Below are 14,937 nucleotides of genomic sequence, written 5' to 3'. Positions count from 1 at the left end.
CCACAGTCCCTATTCCCTCTTGGCTGAGTCACTCATTCCATTCAAGTTTTCTAAATGTATTCTAGCCCCAATAACATCATTCTCGGTCTACAGGAATCCTCTCCCAAACAGATACAAACACACACTCACCCGCACAGGCACACGTTTCTTACCACAGAAACAGGAAGCTCTGAAGCCCACTGATGCTACCATACTACTCACTATCTTCGTTTCAGGCTGAAATCCTTAGTAATTAATGAATAAAAGGAAGGGATATCAAATACAGGAAAAAACAGGAAGGAGGAGGAAGAGAGTGAAGCTTTAGCTACAAAGAGTGCTACCAGACATATCATGATATCATGTGAGGAAAATTAGATAGTTTTAGAGTGCCAGATTTTCCATCCAGCAAAGCAATCATTTTGTCTATGATCCTGAAAACATACATAATAGCTGATGTGAAAAACTGGAAGTTAATCGTCAGAAATTATTGTGGCTTTGGGTGTCACTCCCACTGCGGTTCTCTCCCTCCTGCTCCCCATGGCCTTCTTGCAAGGAGCTGCAACTAGCAATTTGAAATTTACACACCTTCACAGATGGGTTGCCCCCATCTGTAGCATATCCATAACTTCCCAGGGCAAAGCTGCCATTACTTACAGTATAATCAGTGGCACAGCGGGTGTAAGAGGAGGAGAGACCTAGGTACATATTACTAAGAAGCCTGATGAGTCCAACATACTGATTGCCTCTAACAAGTACTGCCCCAGGAAATTTAAAACAGCACATTTCAATGTGCATGGCACACATCTTCTACACCCACGGTGGTTTTTGACTGGACAGATCAACAACAGCCCAGCCTGCATTTTCTCTCCAGCTTCCTCCATACTCTGGCTAGATCAGTTACAGCACAGAGCCCAGCATAAGCTCTGTCTTCTGAATCTTCAGCCGGTCACTTACACAACTACCTGCATCCCCAAATTCCCAGGGCTTCCCCCTTCCCCCAAACTTTAAGTTGGTAACTGTAAGAAAAAAAAATTATTAAACATGCTGTATATTAGTATTCTTATCCGACACCATGGTGTTTTGAAACTAATCCATCAGCTAATGAAGAGCAGGAAAGTCTTATTTTATAATTTTGTTTTATTAGAATCTGTGCTTTGGGGGTGGGAGATTTTCATAAGAAACTTGATACCAAGCACAATCAAATTGCTAACTGTTCCACTCTCTCCCAAAATATTCAAAGTGTAGTTTTCAGTCAGTGTCTCCATCTCATGAACACTGTTTTCAAAGGTGATAGGTCTGTAAAAATCTTAACATCTCTGGATTTCCTCAACTGCAAAACAAAACACATGAATTAACCTCTAAAGCAATGTTTCTCAAATTTTAACATGCAAATGAATCACCTGAACATCCTTCTAAAATACGATTTTAAATCACTAAGTTTAGAGTGGGCCTGACATTCTGCAGTCCTAACAAGCTTCCGGATGCTGCTAATAACTGTTGGTCCAGGGACCACATTCTAAGAGCAAGATGCTGAAGTACTGGTTCTCAAACTTGGCTACAAATTGGATCACCTAGGAAGAAAAGCTAACAATGACCGGTGCCACCCCCAGGACCTGTTTTAATTGAATGGTTGTGTTTGAGGATGAGTTTTTTAAGTTCCCCCGGGTGATTATAATGCACAGCAAAGTTTGAGAACCTCTGCTCCCTTCCTTAAAAGTTTAAAATCATGACCTTTATTTTTTAATCACATTACATTTATATAGTGAAATTCCTCATAGCTATTATCTCATGACAACCCAGAGAGATAAGCAAGGCAAACACTATTAACTTTGATTTACAAATGAGATAACCAACCACCCAAGAATCAGGTGACTTGATTAATAGCATACAGCTAATAGCAGACCTTCTGCTACTGGAACACAGTTTTCCTGATACCCAACCTGTGTTTTCCCCAGACTGTTTCATACTAGCTTGTACATACCAATAATGACAAGCAAAGAAAGAAAAAGATGGCAGCTTTTCTGCCCCAAATTCCACTAAGAATGATATGAATGGCAATATAACAGAGAAATGCGTGCAACTAGTAAAACAATCAAAGGTATAATTGGTGGAGGAGCTACTTGGTTGCTCTGGATGCACAATAAGGTTGCTACGGTTATGTCAGCAGGACCAGTCATTACATGTCAAGTGAGCACAGCAAGATGGATTAACTAACTCAGTACTCGGAACACAACAAAACGTACTGGCGGGCGGGCGGGGGTGCGCCATAACTCATCCTGGGCAAGAGACCAGACAGTCTGCCATCTGATAAAACTAATAACTCATTAGAACTTATTGAGATAGCCATCCCACCTCTACACATTTGCAAAACCTACACAGAAACAAAACAAACTTAAGAGTTCTGATATCAGAACTAAGACAAATGTAGAAATTAAGGAAGAGGTGGAAAGAAAAATAATGACATATTTAAACCTTACTATGGATCAGCCATTTGTATGAATTTTCATGAAAGGTAAGTTTTATTATTCCCATTTTATAGAGAGAAAAGTGACTCACAGAGTCCTTTACACCAAGTTACACACTTCAAAGTCAAAGCTGAGTTTAAGCCTAAATCTGTCTGATTTCAACTCCCCGTGTCTGTTCAGCTATTTCTCACTGATTCCTACACACACATTAAACAATCCTCAGGTTAACTACCATTCTTCCCCAAATCTTCATCTTGTCTATACAGCAGGAATAAAATGCTATTATAATGTCACAGCTCTTTGCTCCATCCCTCTGAAGGAAAATGAAAGCACTGTTTATGGGTAGATAAGCTGGCCAAAACAAAAACAAAAACAAAAAACATCCACTGACTTTTTTGCCTTTTGGTTTTGCAAAGGTGAAGCCCAAATTCTTTTCAACAACAGAAGTTGCAAAATAGCAGCCTAAGGTCAGATCCAGCATGCAGACATGTCTAGTTAAAATATACAGTACTGATCCTCATAGTGTTTTTAAAATTTTAGAATTTAACAAACCAAAAAGCAACAACATTTAAATACATTAACACGTGGAAATATGGATTTCTGGTGTGTTTCAAAAATGCTGGGAGGGTTGGGAACACCAGCACCATGCTCTCTTATAGAATAATGAGCACAGCTGAAGTATGAGCTCTCCATTTGCCACAGTCCCATCTTTCCCTATTCACTATTTGTGTCAGATGACAATTGTCATCACACTTAAGATGACACTATTAAAGGCTGAATAACAAAACATACACCAAGAGGTCTACCCATTTATTTCAAGAAAAACTGAGGATAGCATACTTTTTCTTCTATCTAGCCCATATCATCCATTTACATTTAACAGGTTTCAAAGATATCTGAGTTTGTAAATCCTGCCCTTCAGGAATAGGTGGGTTGAGAAAACTAGATGCTAAACTCTTCTACCTAATAATATAAAAGGCCTTCTTAAATGGAGGTAGTGTTGCATTGAGAATGAGGTTATGAATTTACTGGGGCATGAACTGGAGCCTAGAGGTAAATAGAAAAAAAAATAATTTTTAAACGCTTTTATTTATTTATTTTTAGAGAGAGAAAGAAAGAGCGTGAACAGGAGAGGAACAGAGAGAGAGAAGAGACAGGATCCCAAGCAGGCTATGCTCTGTCAGCATGCAGCCCGCAATGGGGCTCAATCTCATGAACCGTAAGATCATCACCTGAACCAAAATGAAGAGTTGGATACTTAACCAACGGAGCCACCCAGGAGACCCTAAATAGAAAATTTTTTATTGTTCCTTTTTCTTTGCAGCTCAAGAGAAAGTTGGGTGTCACAGTGCTGAACAGGAGAATCCTAGCCAAAGGACTCACCTTGTTAAGATAAAGATGGCCACTGGGTTGGCAAAGGAGAAGCAAAACCAGGCACAGGCACTCTATGGAGGAATATGGCCTATAACTCTAGGAGTTATAATATGTACAGTCTGGTTTAAAATTTTTTCTGTGTTGTAATTTTCTAAGTAATCTGCAGTCCTTCAGCAGAGTTTGTAAAATGTTGGAATCTACATTTGTGCTACAGAGAATCAGATGCAGGGTGTGTGTTCACATACGGAACAGAATCAGAAGGGAATATGGCAGCAGCCTGGAGAACCTTGCCACAAGACTCCCAAATGGGACTTGAGAGAGCCAGAACAAAGTCTGAGGCAGCAGGCATCCCCCAAAATAGGATTTGGAGAATATGTATGTGATCCTCGGGAATTCCCAGATTCGTAGGGGATAAAAACCTAAAGACAAGCCTTCCTGTGGTTATATTGGGTGTGACTGTAAGGAGCTATACTATTTCAATGCATTTCAATGTACCAGGAATTTCAATTTCAATGCAAAGGGAAATGTGGCCCTAACACCTAGGGAACTTGGGAAAACTGGTTTACTAATGAAGATAGTGAACAGTAATACCTGTTCAATGCAACACTGCCTCCATTTAAGAAGGCCCTTTACATTATCAGGTAGAAGAGTTTAGCATCTAGTTTTCTCAACCCACCTATTCCTGAAGAGCAGGATTTACAAACATTTCTATGGAATGCCTCCAACCCTGCTGATGTAGAAAACAATTCATAATAAATAAAAAGGAATAAAAATAATGAATAACATTAGATGTAGCTATGCCTTCTTAACAGGTTTTAAAATTTTTTCCAGACACATAATCAAAATACCCAAAAACTGAAAAGCAAATCAGTGTTTATGGGGTAAAAGTGTGCCTAGAGTTCCGAGTAAACATTTGAACCTATACAGATCATATGATTCATTTATCTTTGGCCCCTATATATCCAGCACCCAGATGTTTCACACATAATAGGAACTCTTCATTTTAAATGAAAAAGGTTTTAAAGAGTCTGAGGAAGAGATCTGAAAGTTAAGTTAGCCATTCACAAAACAATAATCAGAATTCTGACATGGTATTTCTGAAATGTCCCCAACAAGTCACAATTACCATTAAATGAAATGTGGGTGTTGGGCGATAAGCTAAGTTTTTCATCGGCTGAAAATTTAGCACTCATACTAGGTACTTCTTTGTCCCACACAATCCTCAGTAACCCTAGGATGCAAATATTATTCCACTTATCAACTATTACATGATAAAGACTGTTGTGCCCTTCTGTGTTCAAAATACAAATGTATTTGCAACACCAAGAGCAAACCATGGAGAAAAGATACAAAAGGTAGAAAACAGCTATTCATGACCCATTACTAGAGAAATCAAAAGATCTGTTCCTCCTACTTGTTTGCTTTTTTGGAAGACTCATATTGGTCAAAGCAATAATTATTGATAAATGAGCTTCAAAGTCATCCTTTGGCACAACAGATCAAGAATAACATCTGTGTAAATGTAATATCACAACATAAACACTCAAAGCCACAGAGAAGAAAATAATGCTGTTTGGTTTGGTTTCATTTAGGGGAGCTTATTATATATTTTTTTGAACAAGCCGTTCTCTCTATAAAACTCAGCTAGCAAATCTGCCTTGCCTATTATCATTGTGAGGATAATGTAGCAAACAGATGGAGGGTTTCATACAATTTGTTGAACTAAATTTAACAGGTTTGGCTGTGAGTGTTAACTTATTTTTATATTCTATTTGTGCTATGTTTGTAATAGATGCACACACATGAATAAAAACAGAAAATCTGTACACACAGTACAGCTGGTTTGATAATGTTTTCATTTTAGCATCACATACTCCTAATTAGAAGGCTTTATATTTGGCCACCAAGAAATGCTGGCTGCAGGGCTGCTTGTATGGCATTCACATGACAAGAAAATCTTCATCAATACTGTAGGAACATTTGAATCCTTTCTCCACCTATGATACCATGTGTGAAAGGGAATAGGACAGATTCATTAAATTAATAATGACCTACTAAATAAAAGAACAATTGAGTAGTACACCACAAAATTTAATAGGTGGAGTTCATTTGGCCCAGAGGCCCAAGCAGGAATGTGTCTATGACAGATAAAACATGGAGCACTATGTCAAAAATATGAGCCAAGAAAATTGAGTGTCATTAAATGTTAAAGGATAGCAAGAATCTTCAAACTTCAGCTCAACTTTACAATTCAAACTCTACTATTAAGGAGGCTTTCATTTTATCAACACAAGGAACCAACTGGAACATAATTGAGAAACCATTTAGGCAATATCCTTCTAAAATTGATTATTAACTCCAGTTGCCCTGTGATCATATTTCTTAATTCATCGAAATAGCAAGATGGAAACTATAAAACTAATATATGTCATAGTACCTAGAAATGAAGAGTGCTGGTCCTCAGAAACCTCTCCTCTATACTGAAAAGCAAACTGTGGGTCCGTGCACAGGAAGACAGAGGCACATTCATATACACACCAAAATAGATCCAAGCAAGGAAAAAATGGCAAGGCACAGCTCCACATTCAGAATCTTAGATTCTCCAGAAATATAAAATATGATATGTAGATGTCTAAAGAAAAGGCCTTTTAAACTTCTTTAAATCAAACGGTCCTTTATTTAAGCGGGCTTCGCCCTCTAGTAAATTGCAGTGTATTTGGATGTTTGAAGGAATTTCTACAATTAGGAAACAGGGCCTGAGCCCCACTTGCCCTCAATTAAAGTCCCCACTCTCCTTGTCAAAGCTTCCCAGTGCCTCCTCCTCTTACGCTTCACAGAGCAAAGAGAGGTGAAAGAGTCACTGATTTTAATTGTACCAGCCTTTCCCCAGGCACAAGCCTTAGCAAGACTTTTATTTAAAAGAGATACGACAGCATCTCATTCACCTGGCATGTTCTCTTAAGCGATATCTGCTTGAATAAAAATAGTATCTACACAACGTTAAATTAATGGTATGGATCAGATATGAACCACCTAAAGTCTCTGCTCCCTAAAGTTGATTGGAACTTAAATATTTTAGCAGTTTCTGAAGCAAACCAGTATCTGTTACAAAGTAAAGAAAGTGTTTAAAAAAATAACCACAGATGTAGTGATGATGCATGGACAGGAGATAGAGAGAAAACAAAATATAGCCTGAAAATAAAACAAAATAGAAACTTACTCAATAAATTCATCATTATAGCCATAAAAAAAAAACCTAGTACATTCCATCAAGCTTATATCTGTCTCTGTACAGTAAGAATATACCCTTCCATCAATCAATGGCCAGTATCCTCACTTTATGAAGTATAAAACTCCCAGAACATTATTTTTAAGGTATTTAAGTTGGCAATCTTTGTTTCATTCTAGTTATAATAAATAACACTTTTGTTGAATTAGCGTCTGTTTAGAGACCAAGATTTTTTACTGAAATCAAGTTCAATCAGCATGTTAACCTTCAATGATATTTTTGTTGAGACTTCCTCTATGTAATATTACAAGTATTTTATATTTTTAAAATTCTCTTCTAAAAAAATACCTTCCTAGCAACCATTGTTCTTCAAATCAATGTTAGTACCAAAAATAAAAGACCTTCACTGTCCATATCCTTCATTTTTCTCCCTAGTTCTTACTAAGAATCCTTAGGAGGGATTTTCCTTTTTTGTTGTTGTTTAATTCTCAGAATTTCTTTAATTATTCAATTTTCTAAAATATTCCTTATGCCTTTAAGTGTCTGATTCTGTCTTCAGACATTACAGACTTCAGGTGCTTTTTTTCTAGCTTGTACCTTGCTCAGTATTGGGCACGCTGGGAAAATAAAAAAGACAGAATCCATCATTCCTGTCCTGTATTTTATTTTATTTTATTCTTATTGAAGTATAATTGGCATACAATATCCTATTAGTTTCAGGTGTACATCACAGGGATTCAATATTTTTATATATTATGAAGTGATCCCCACAATAAGTCTAGTTACCACCTGTCACCATACAAAGTTATTACAATATTATTGACTACAGTACCTATGCTGTACATTGCTTCTCCATGACTTATTTATTTTATAACTGGAAATCCATGCCTCTTTATCCCTTTCCTATTTTGCCCACACCCCAATCCCTATGTTTTGAAAGCTTACTATTAGAGACCCAAAATATTTGGAACCCTTTGAAAATTTTATTTCTAGCTGAAGACACAAGACATATGTAGAAATGATAGCAAAATGTTTGTCATCAACTTCATGTGTAGCATAGATTGAGCATATTACAGAAATTTCTAGAAGAAAAACACAACTTCTCAGTCTCTCTTTTGAAACCCGTATTTCCAAGTGCCATCTAGATAAAACATAGGTCAAATTCAGCATGTTCCAAAAAAATAATAATTTCTACTACTTTCTATTATTGTGTCAGTTTTCTATAATAATAATCATTCTAATTGTAATTCACCAGTTCAGTTTTCTACAAGCAGCCCTTAAGACTGTCGCTCTCATTCTCCATATCCGATCTATGTTTGATTCTAGCTTCTAAATACTTCTCAATTCTGTCCCTACTGCCTCTCTCCTGTTCCCACAGTGACTGTTTCAGTGAAGGAAACAATTTTATCTCATTTGGACCATTGCTTCCATTCCCTAATGCATTACACTTCCTGCCCATTCACTACCAGAAGAATCTTTCTAAAATATACATCTCAACAAAAAATAGCCCACCGATGTTTCCTTCTGGATTAAAGGTTAAGTGTAAATCCCCTCCCCCCCCCCTTTTTTTCATTTCAGCCCCTAGGATCTGTCTCAGTGTGACCACAGCCTTCCTTTTCAGCCCTGCCCCAGCCTCCATTCACTTGCACCCTAACTCCAGTCTCATGGACATTCCCTGAACACCTCAAGCTTTTTCACACTCCAAGCCTCTACTCATTCTGCTACTTTTGTCAATAATGCCCTTTCCTCATTTGCCTCGAATCCCTGCCAGACCCAGTTCCTGTGAGAAACCTTTCACAAATCTTGGGGAATCAGTCCCCCCACCTTGCTTATCTTCCAAAATACTGTGTTCTCATGTCTCTATTACAGAATTTTCACACATATTTAAATATGTAAATATTTAATAATTTAGTAAATAATTTAAGTAAATTTAAGTAAATGATTTACTTACTTTTTAAAGTTTATTTATTTATTTTGAGGGGAGAGGGGCAGAGAGAAAGGAGAGAGAGAATCCCAAGCAGGCTCCGCATTGTCAGCACAGAGGCTGTCACAGGGCTCAGTCTCACAAACTGTGAGATCATGACCTGAGCCAAGATCAAGAGTCAGACACTTAACTGTCTGAGCCACCTAGGTGCTCCTAAATAATTTATTCATATAACTATCTCTTGAACCCCTGAAATACATAAAGTTTGGACATTCATCTTTAAGTCACCAGTATCTACCACTGTGTTTGGCATAGTAGCTAGCCAACAAATGTTGAATAAATATGTTAGAGAGGGCACTTATAGAGGAAGTGGGACTTCAAGCTTTGCCTGAAGAAATGAAATACATAGCCTGTTGAAGAGTCCACAAATACTCAGGCCTCATCAGAATGAACCCTATTATAAGAAATGGTTCATCCAAAGTCTTTTCTATGTACCAGCTTAAAATATCAGTGCTTTGCTGGGTTGATTATAAATAATTTTCTTCCTCTGAATAACAGCCAGTCATCAGATATATTGGATAAGAAGAGAACTGAATTCCTCACAGATCATTATATCTGTTACCAAGTAGAAATTATCCTTCAAATGCTCCATCTATAACCTTACCAACTACAGAAAGAAACCACTGGATTTACACAACTTTCATCAAAGAGTAAACTAATATGACACTCAGAAGAGCCAAAGGAGCTTGGACGGACAAAAAGGAAGACAGGTGAATATGTGGCATATTTCTCATTTTCCTGAGAATTCAAAGACCATGCTTTTACTCATTAATTTACTTTTGACCAATTGAACACCATCTCTATTTCACCTAAGCTCTTTCAAGACACACAACTTGGGGTGGGGGTGGGGATTGGAGAGAAAATATTTCATAATTAGACAATGCAATGAATATTTTGGGGGTGGCTGTGGGCATTTGTTGCAATGATATATAAGTACAGATATTAATCTTATATAGGTAACAAAGGTTTGATTTTCATGTTTGTACCCTAGAAAGTTGTGCTCTTGGTCATTGAGTTTCCACCTCTAAAGTATATTTGGAACTTGAGCAGAGATTGTATGTATCCTTTCTATCTCAAATCTCTAATTTTACCTAGATCAATGGACCTCTTGGGGTCCCAGAGACTATAGGAAAATCTGTCAAGTCAAAACTACTTTCATATTAATAACAAGATGCCTGTACACTGGTATTTTCCATAGTAACACTGCAACAGACTAAATGCAGTTGCGGATATAAAAATCCAGATGTCTTTGTGCCAGACATTAGAGATTTGTAAAAGTAACTCCACTTTCTCTAAATATTCTTGTTTTGGAAACAGTTATTTTGCATAAAAATGTTATTTATGGGGTGCCTAGGTGGCTCAAATGGTTAAGCATACAACTCAATTTTGGCTTGGGTCATGACTGCACTATTCACGAGTTCAAGCCCCATGTCAGGCTCTGTGCTGATGGTGAAGAGCCTGCTTGGGATTCTCTTTCCCTCTCTCTCTGCCCCTCATGCGCTATCTCTCTCTCTCTCTCAAAATAAATAAACTCAAAAATAAAAATTAAAAAAGATGTTATTTATGAATAGTGTATAACAGGTTTGGTTTTTAATGAATTAATGAGTAAATTTTCTTAAAATTATCAGCTTTTTTTTTTAATTTGACAGAGCATGAGAGAGCAGGGGAGGGGGTAAATAATTTTTTTAAGCTAAAGGAGTTTGTTTTTTTAATGTTTATTTATGTATCTTGAGAGAGAAAGACAGAGAGCATGGGGGAGGGCCAGAGAGAGAATCCAAGCAGGCTCTACACTGTCAGCAAAGAGCCTGATGATGGGCTCAAACTCACAAACCATGAGATCATGACCTGAGCCAAATTCAAGAGTCGGATGCTTCACCGACTGAGCCACCCAGGTGCCTAGAAAGAGAGAAAATCTTAAGCAGGCTCCACACTCAGTGCAGAGCCTGAAGTGGGGCTCGATCCCACAGTCCTGAGATCATAACCTGAACCGAAATCATGAGTTGGATGCTCAACTGACTGAGCCACCCAGATGCTCCTAAAATTATCAGCTTTAATTTCTAATATGGTACTGATAGCTATAAGCCACATAAACACAAGCTCTCCGGGATCCTCAGTAATTTTTAAGAGTGTTAAAGCATCTTCAGATTCAAAAAATTGAGAACTGCTGATTTAGATAAAACGTTGAGCTAATCAGTGGTAAAACTGGCAGCTCTGGTATTCAAGCCAAACTATTCAAATTACTCCTGAAATACCGTCAACGGAGTTTCTTAAAAGACCTGATCTGAGGATTTGACTCTTCCACTAACTTACTGGCTAACTTCTATGATATCAATTAGTTGTTTGTGTTTCCATTTTTTTTAATCTGTAAAATGAACTAATACTTATGGAATGTTACTAAGTAACCAGGATTATTCTAAATGCTTCATAGGTACTAATAACTTAATCCTCACAGCAACCCTATGAAGAATGTACTACTTTACTATCCCCATTGTACACAGAATAAAATGGAAGCAGAGGAAGATAAAATAATTTATCCAAGGTCATACACTTGAAAAGCTTTAGAACTGGGGTTTGCACCCCTATAATATGGGTTATTAGACCTCTTTAAGCACTATGTAATGTGACAGTTTCCCAAACACTACAAGTCATATACACTGAATGTTCATCTCCTTTGGCTTTGTACAATCTGCACCCCTAGGCTGTTTGTCTTTTAGTTTTGACTTAAGTCCCTTCTTGTAAATTCTTTCTCTAATACTATTTTCCAAACATGGGCCATTGGGTATATACAAATAAGATCATCACATTACTCCAGACGTTTATGCTAAGTCTCCCAATTTGTAAAATTCCAAACAGACCAAATAAAACAAGTCTATGCACTGAATATGACTCATAGGCTATCAGTGTGCAAACTCTAATATAACAGGAACTAATTCTTTCACTTCATGAAATATTACAGTATCATACTTTATGTGATTTTTAACCAAAAATGTTGGAGAAATTGTGTGATTATAAAAAGAATTAACAATACTATAACTACCACTTCACAGAATGAAACTACTTGAACAGACAGGAACTATCCAAAGAACATATTATTTACAATACTGACTTACCAAATCCATGGAAAAGCTGAATGCTAAGTGGCTGGAAAAGTACAAAGAGAAAGTGGCAGAAGGAAGGAAAAGCAGATCATACCAATCCCCAACTCAAAAAAGCCACCCCAGTGGCTTCCAAGTGTAGCTGGAATAAAATCCAAACTCCCAATCACAGTCTTCAAGACCCTGCACAATCTTCCCCTAATCTCTGCACTGTGGCATGCAGGCTTCTTTTCTGTTTTTTCAGTATGTTACAGTTGAGCTCTGACTAATGTAGAGGTCAGGGGCACTGACCCCTTGTGCAGTTGAAAATCTACATACAAGTTTTGACTCAACCAAAACTTAACTACTAATAGCCTACTGTTAATGGGGAGGCTTATGTTAACATGAAGAGTCAATTAACATGTATTTTGTATGCTATGTGTATTATAAGATGTATTCTTACAATAAAGTAAGATAGAGAAAAGAAAAGGTTATTAAGAAAGTCATAAGGAACGGGCACCTAGGTGGTTCAGTCAGTTAAGCATCTGACTCTTCATTTTAGTTCAGGTGATGATCTCCTGGTTAGTGAGTTCAAGCCCTGCATTGGGTTCTGTGCTGACAGCACGCAGCCTGCTTGGGATTCTCTCTCTCTACCCCTCCCCTGCTTGCTTTCTATCCTATCTCTCTCAAAATAAATAAAAAATAAACTTAAAAAAAAAGAAAATCATAAGGAAGAGAAAATACATTTATAATAGTATGCTGCATTTATTGAAAGAAATCGACATATAAGTGGTTCCCCATAGTCCATACCCATGTGTTCAAGGTTAACTGTTAATCCCACTTCAGGGTCTCTGGATTATGGTTCCCTCTGCCTTGGAGTTCTCTTTTTTCCAAATCTTCAGCTTAAAGTCATTTCCTTAAAAAGGTCTCCCCAGACTACTCTATAAAATTAGTCCTGCCAGTCCCATTCCCCACATTACAATACTCATCTCATTATCTTTTAGAATTTATATGTAATAGCTATAAAATGTCTTGTATGTTTATTGGTTTACCTATTTATCTTATGTCTTCTCCCACCATACAGTACACAAACATCAGAGAACCTACCTGTCTTCTATTTCCAACAATGCCTAACATCTAGAAAGCACTTAATAAATATTGTTGAATAAATAAAAGACTCTAAATATGTACTGGTTGTGCATCATCAGGTTCATATATGTACAGAACCATTGTAGAAAGATATTGTCCATCCCTCTAGGATTAATTTCTTTCTTCTTAATGCTCAAAGTAAGGTGAGTTACTGAAGCCAGTTTCCCTGGAACATTAGAAAAATTAGCTAGAGAGATGAGATATTGAGAGACAAGGTCTAATAGATACTCTGACTGAACTCAGTTGAAAGCCTTTAGATGCATTATTGATTATGCAGCCATTCAGCCTCTTGCTGTTTGCACATCAGCATTTGCATCAAGGAATCAACTCTAGTTGGATCTATCTAAAACCTCCAAACAGAAGTCATTTATTCCAGTAATTAAAAACAAATACGGTCGTGAGGTTCCTGCAAAAAATAAAAGGATATTTATTAAGTACACTACCTTAAGGAGTTCTATTAAATTGTATTCTTGAGTGATCCTTAGATATATAGCACACTAATTAATACTGGGCCACCTTTTATTAGGAATTGATGTTTCTCATGCATGTCAGTGCACAGTAGATAATTTGAACGAAAATATGTTGGCTAAAGAAAGAGTGAGCTAATAGCAGCTTTTGATCTGGGAAATTTGCCAATCTTGACAGCATCAAATGTGCATAGTATATTAAGGAAAGTTCTTATCTCTCTGTATTTAACTTCTTTATTAAGAACTTTCCCATACAATCTGTAGACAGATTTGACCAAAGAAATAAGATAGTAAAATGTCTTCTTCACTTTTAAACTCACAAATAGACCTTCTACCCTGAAGGATTAACTTTCTTGGCCATTTGATGATGCATAATATCTCTTTGAAAGTAAATGTTTCTGAGATAACTCTACAGGGTGTGAGTCTTACAGCTCACTAGAGTATACTTTCTAAAGTATACGTTTTATAAAGACAACCTTCAAAAAAACATTGTATGACCTTAGATTTGCCTATACACTAGAGATCCACTACCACCGGTCTACAGTACCTACTCTATGAAAGAAATTACATCTTCTACTTCTTAATGACTGAATCCAGAAATCTTTATTTCATCTACTTCCTTGTGCTCATAACCAACTACCTCTCTTCTTTAAACTGCTGAGATCCAGCACATTCCAACTCTTCATTGACCCTCATTCCAAGTTTTCACTGATCCTCCCAAGCTCATTTTTGGCTTCCAGATCTGCCATTTAACCTTGTAACAATTTTTAGAAGTGGGATATGGCAAACAAATATCAATATAGTACAAGGAAATGATCACTCCTGTACACAAGAAAGTCTCTATCTATATTTGGGTTTTATGTCATTTATATTTCAGAGTAGTATTCTGAAGTTTATATAGCAGTTACATTCATTCATTGATTTTATCATACTGTGATAATGACTAGACAGTTGTATTAGGTGTATTAGTCAAAGTTCTCCAGAGAAATAGAACCAGTACTGTGTGTGTGAGTGTATGTGTATGTTTGTGTGTGTGTGTGTGTGTGTGTGTGTGTGTGTGTGTGTGTGTAAGAGAGAGACAGACAGAGACAGAGATTTTTAAAAATTGGCTCACACAATTATGGAGGCTGGCAAGTCCAAAATCTTCAGGGCTGGAGAACTAGGAAAAAGTTGATGCTGTAGTCCCAAGCCTAAATGCAATCTGGAGGCAGAGTTC

This window comes from Prionailurus bengalensis, chromosome D4 (genome assembly GCF_016509475.1).
Source record: "Prionailurus bengalensis isolate Pbe53 chromosome D4, Fcat_Pben_1.1_paternal_pri, whole genome shotgun sequence".
In the NCBI taxonomy this organism is placed as follows: Eukaryota; Metazoa; Chordata; class Mammalia; order Carnivora; family Felidae; genus Prionailurus; species Prionailurus bengalensis.
This window is presented reverse-complemented; position numbering follows the sequence as displayed.